Here is a 6,600-nt window from a genome sequence, read left to right as displayed (position 1 = left end):
TGCGGAGATATAAGGCTTTGTTTACTCTGTTGCTAGGGTACTGTATTTGGTTGCTAGGGAAAAAAATGGCATCCACTAGTGATTACCCTCCGAGTCATGAGTCAAACGGTCCAACCCCCGTGTCTCTACGATGTTCTGATGCGGAGATATAAGGCTTTGTTTACTCTGTTGCTAGGGTACTGTATTTGGTTGCTAGGGAAAAAAATGGCATCCACTAGTGATTACCCTCCGAGTCATGAGTCAAACGGTCCAACCCCCGTGTCTCTACGATGTTCTGATGCGGAGATATAAGGCTTTGTTTACTCTGTTGCTAGGGTACTGTATTTGGTTGCTAGGGAAAAAAATGGGATCCACTAGTGATTACCCTCCGAGTCACGAGTCAAACGGTCCAAACCCCATGTCTCTACGATGTTCTGATGCGGAGATATAAGGCTTTGTTTACTCTGTTGCTAGGGTACTGTATTTGGTTGCTAGGGAAAAAAATGGCATCCACTAGTGATTACCCTCCGAGTCATGAGTCAAACGGTCCAACCCCCGTGTCTCTACGATGTTCTGATGCGGAGATATAAGGCTTTGTTTACTCTGTTGCTAGGGTACTGTATTTGGTTGCTAAGGGAAAAAATGGCATCCACTAGTGATTACCCTCCGAGTCACGAGTCAAACGATCCAACCCCCGTGTCTCTACGATGTTCTGATGCGGAGATATAAGGCTTTGTTTACTCTGTTGCTAGGGTACTGTATTTGGTTGCTAGGGGAAAAAATGGCATCCACTAGTGATTACCCTCCGAGTCACGAGTCAAACGGTCCAAACCCCATGTCTCTACGATGTTCTGATGCGGAGATATAAGGCTTTGTTTACTCTGTTGCTAGGGTACTGTATTTGGTTGCTAGGGAAAAAAATGGCATCCACTAGTGATTACCCTCCGAGTCATGAGTCAAACGGTCCAACCCCCGTGTCTCTACGATGTTCTGATGCGGAGATATAAGGCTTTGTTTACTCTGTTGCTAGGGTACTGTATTTGGTTGCTAAGGAAAAAAATGGCATCCACTAGTGATTACCCTCCGAGTCACGAGTCAAACGATCCAACCCCCGTGTCTCTACGATGTTCTGATGCGGAGATATAAGGCTTTGTTTACTCTGTTGCTAGGGTACTGTATTTGGTTGCTAGGGGAAAAAATGGCATCCACTAGTGATTACCCTCCGAGTCACGAGTCAAATGGTCCAAACCCCGTGTCTTTACGATGTTCTGATGCGGAGATATAAGGCTTTGTTTACTCTGTTGCTAGGGTACTGTATTTGGTTGCTAGGGAAAAAAATGGCATCCACTAGTGATTACCCTCCGAGTCACGAGTCAAACGGTCCAACCCCCGTGTCTCTACGATGTTCTGATGCGGAGATATAAGGCTTTGTTTACTCTGTTGCTAGGGTACTGTATTTGGTTGCTAGGGAAAAAATGGCATCCACTAGTGATTACCCTCCGAGTCATGAGTCAAACGGTCCAACCCCCGTGTCTCTACGATGTTCTGATGCGGAGATATAAGGCTTTGTTTACTCTGTTGCTAGGGTACTGTATTTGGTTGCTAGGGAAAAAAATGGGATCCACTAGTGATTACCCTCCGAGTCACGAGTCAAACGGTCCAAACCCCATGTCTCTACGATGTTCTGATGCGGAGATATAAGGCTTTGTTTACTCTGTTGCTAGGGTACTGTATTTGGTTGCTAGGGAAAAAAATGGCATCCACTAGTGATTACCCTCCGAGTCATGAGTCAAACGGTCCAACCCCCATGTCTCTACGATGTTCTGATGCGGAGATATAAGGCTTTGTTTACTCTGTTGCTAGGGTACTGTATTTGGTTGCTAGGGGCGTGGCTTGGGAGTGGCCAATGATGAGCCCAGTGATTACACTCTGAGTCACAAGTAAAACGGTCCAACCCCCGTGTCTCTACGATGTTCTGATGCGGAGATATAAGGCTTTGTTTACTCTGTTGCTAGGGCACTGTATTTGGTTGCTAGGGGCGTGGCTTGGGAGTGGCCAATGATGTGCCCAGTGATTACACTCCGAGTCACAAGTAAAACGGTCCAACCCCCGTGTCTCTACGATGTTCTAATGCGGAGATATAAGGCTTTGTTTACTCTGTTGCTAGGGTACTGTATTTGGTTGCTAGGGGCGTGGCTTGGGAGTGGCCAATGATGTGCCCAGTGATTACACTCCGAGTCACAAGTAAAACGGTCCAAACCCAGTGTCTCTACGATGTTCTGATGCGGAGATATAAGGCTTTGTTTATTCGGTTGCTAGGGTGCTCAAATTTGGTTGCTAGGGTCGTGGCTTGGGAGTGGCCAATGATGTGCCCAATTGTTACACCCCTAGTCACAAGTAAAACGGTCCAAACCCTGTGTCTCTACGATGTTCTGATGCGGAGATATAAGGCTTTGTTTATTCGGTTGCTAGGGTGCTCAAATTTGGTTGCTAGGGGCGTGGCTTGGGAGTGGCCAATGATGTGCCCAATTGTTACACCCCTAGTCACAAGTAAAACGGTCCAACCCCCGTGTCTCTACGATGTTCTGATGCCGAGATATAACTGTTTGAATTTTATGTTGCTAGGGTGCTCAAAAGTGGTTGCTAGGGGCGTGGCTTAATACCTATGTAAGGATCCTGAGAGACTGATTGGATGTCTGAGTAAAATGAGCCCACCCCCATGTCTCTATGACACTGTGGCGCAAAGATATCCATCTGGGCATTTTATAATGGCAGTCTATGGGAGATGTTGCTAGGGTGCCCAAAATTGTTGCTAGGGGCGTGGCTTAATAGCTCTGGGATGATCCTAAGAGACTGATTGGATGCCCGAGTAAAATGAGCCCACCCACTTATCTCTACGACACTGTAAAGCAAAGATATCTCATCTGGAACTGTTTTATTCCCTTATATGGGCATGTTTCCTGCCCCATTATAAGTCAATGGGAATTTTCGGGTGTCGCTTACACCCCAGGGGTACAACTTACACCCCATTGTGATCCATGTTGTTACAGAGTCTACCACCCTCTTCAAATGTTGTAACCCACATGTTTCTACAAAATCCTTGAGCGGAGCTATGACCCATCAAAGTTGGGCGTAATGTTAAGTCAATGGGATTTTTTGGGTGGTTTTTCGCCCCCCTTTCGAAAACCTTGCACCCGATCGCTTATAAAAGTCATAGCAGACGTGTCCTCAATTAGCCGGTCGTTTTGAGCACTGTTTCATTGGTCTACGACAAACCGTGCGGGACGAGTTACGCGCCGAAAAAGTGTCCAGATATAAGAATAATAAATAAATAAATAATAAGTATGAGCAATAATAATAGTGATGCCTTGCATAAATGCAAGCACCACTAATAATATCTTTGAGCAATAATAATAGTGATGCTTTGCATAAATGCAAGCACCACTAATAATAAGTATGAGCAATAATAATAGTGATGCCTTGCATAAATGCAAGCACCACTAATAATAATAATAATAAAAAGCCCAGTAAGAACAGTACAGCGCATTTTCAATGCACTGTAATAATTCAATAAAATTCTGTCTATACACTGAAGGTGGATATTGTTTATATATCTGCCTATAATAGATAGGTATTCACAAATTCATCCATCCATGATCCTTCATCTAAACATCCTTGTATTTTTAATGCATTTAAATAGATTTTTTAATAGGGCTGCACAATTAAGACAAAAAGAAATAATAATCGTCAGTTTTCCCCCTGATAATTTATCATTTAGATTAATAGTATTTACATTGTTTTCATTTTATTGTATACCTGAGGCTTATTGTAACACTGTTACAACTAACCCAGCTGTGTAAAAATGTTTTCAATCCCAGCTATCAATTACGAGGGGTTGTTGACAATGGTGTCATGTTTTAGGTAACAAGACAGTGATTAAAATAATATAATTCTGAATTCTGTGACTTATACACCAGTGGTGGCCGTTGACTTCTTTTTTCGATGGCGCTCGATGCGAAGTTTGTCACAAGATGTATGTAGCCCGTCATGTGTGTGGTTTGTACTTTCAAAATATGTGTTCTGCATGTCGAGTGATCCTATGTGCATCACGTGACTTGTCAAAATAAGTGCCTGCTGCAGATGCATCTAAATGGGTTTATGATCGCGTTTGCCAGATACTTGCATAATCTCATGCGTAATAAGAGTTTACTGTTAAGGGAGTGTCTTGCGTGTATTTTGTGACCGTGAGCGTCTATTTTATCATAAATGGTTTTGACGCAAGTGCAGTAGGCACATATTTTAACAAAACGCGTTATGCACATTGTTCAAATGACGCAACAACCACATATTTTGAGAACACGAGCAACACACATGACACTCCGAACACATATTTTGAATTTGCGCCCATCAGATGAGCAGTCATGAGCCACCACTGTTATACACCCAATTAAGAAATCAAAGAAATGATAAGGAAGTATACTTTCATGCCTGCAAAAACTCTTTGTTCAATATCTTACGAAAACACATCAAAACGTTTCACAAATTCACAGATTACTTTTTGACAGTTAGAGAAAAAGACCAAAAGAACAGATTGCTTGGCCCTGTATAAATATGTAAGTTAAAGTTGTACTCCTCTGCTAAACAGGCGCAATTTAACCACAATTGATTTCCTTGTGTATTTACATTTGATTTGAGCTGCATTACCTCTTTCCTGACATTTTTGAATTATACAATACCTCTTCTTCTTGGCTGACTCCTCTTCCAGCAGCCCAAGCGATAAAGTGTGAATGCACACTTCAAAATCTTGCAGGAAGTAGTAGCTTATCCGGATAGTTTTCTCGCCTCCTACTTTTGGTATACTATATAGTAGGGAAGTTTGGGGTTTTTGACGCAGCAGACGTCTCATGAGTTCAGTGTTTCGATCGTTTTTTAAAATGAATTGGGTTCAATCGAGTCAGTCGTTCGCGAAATTTACATTATTGGAAATGTTGCGTGCTATCAGTTTTGATGAATACGTGCGAGGAAAAGAGAGACAACAGAAACAACACTGTACTTAGTTTGAAGAAAGAGTCCTGCAATCATCAACACTTTTACTCATTAATCTCATTAAATGATAAAAAATGACCTTGAAAAAACATGTAATAACAATAAAATCAATTGTAAACTCTTGCAAGCCACATAAAATGAAAGGGCGGGACGGAATTCGCCTGTGGGCCTTGAGTTTGACACTCCTAAAGTAATAATACCTTTTCTAAATGTAACAACTGGAAGGCAGTTTATGCTTAGATTTTTTGGGTTTGGTCAGAATTCTGGCAGCAGCGTTCTGTTTGGACTTTTTCAAAATCCCATTAAGTAGTCTGTTGTAATAATCTAACCTACTCATGCTGAAAGCATGAATAAATCTAAGTCCTTGAGACAAAACATTTAATTTGGCAATATTTCTAAGAAGATAGTAGTTTGATTTGCTTATAGCTTTTAACTACTAAAAATGTATAAGCTTGAAACAAAATAAGGGTGTGTTTAACATAAATGATTGGTAAACCATCCTTTATATTATACTAAAACTTGACATATCGCGAAAATCTGACTTTTTCCATGTTTAAGTGCTATAATTGGGTCCCCAGTGCTTCTATCAACCTAGAAAATGTGAAAAAGATTAAGCCAGTAACTTAGTTATGTTACACCATTCCCTGCAAGCATGTGAAAAAATAGGTCATTGTAATTTGGTTCCCCTTGTGATGTCAGAAGGGGATAATACTGCCCCTTAATCTGCCCTATCCAACCCCAGCACTGCCATTTAGTGCAGAGATCATCTCATTTGCATTTAAAAGGACACACCCAAAATGGCACATTTTTGCTAACACCTACAGAGTGGCAATATTAACATGCTATACTAAATTATCTATGAGGTATTTTGAGCTAAAACTTCACATTTGTACTCTGGGACACCAAAGATAAATTTTACATTTTTAAAAAGTCTGGTTAAATGTCCCTTTTAAGTATTACCTATGAATAGTAGATCTAGAATGTGTATGCTTTCCTTGCTTCAGAGTATGTGGGTGCTAAATATAACAAAGGGCTATGAATTTCGTGAAAAAAATAGACGTGCAGACACTTCTTCAACAAGTTAAAAGGGTTATTTGAACTGACTGGTTAATGATTAATTCAAGTTAATGATTAATTCATCTAAATCTGTGATTTTCCATTTCTAGCATTCAAAGCTCTATTGCTGGTTGACAGCAGAGGCATCATGTCCATTCAAATTGAGGGGGGCACTTGCCCCCTTGGATATTTGAGCCAAATGGATTTTGCATGCAACCTCAAAATCAAAGAAGCGTCCATTTATCTGTTATTTGACTTTTAATCTGTTTAATATGCACAATATTATCAATTCGTAGTGTTTTGATCGTGTTACATTACTTTATTCTGGCGTCCGGCTTTGCAGACAGCGCAGTCGCAGACGTCATCAGCGTCTAAGCGCACTCACGAGCTTTGCTGTTGCATTTTGCTATCTGAGGAATTAAAACGTGTAAGAAACGCTCACAACATTTCCAAACCCCAATATGGTAATGTGCAGGTAACCTCCTCTGTGTAGAAAATGTATAGTTTAACTCTTTCCCC

Source organism: Paramisgurnus dabryanus, chromosome 4 (genome assembly GCF_030506205.2).
Source record: "Paramisgurnus dabryanus chromosome 4, PD_genome_1.1, whole genome shotgun sequence".
NCBI lineage: Eukaryota > Metazoa > Chordata > Actinopteri > Cypriniformes > Cobitidae > Paramisgurnus > Paramisgurnus dabryanus.
This window is presented reverse-complemented; position numbering follows the sequence as displayed.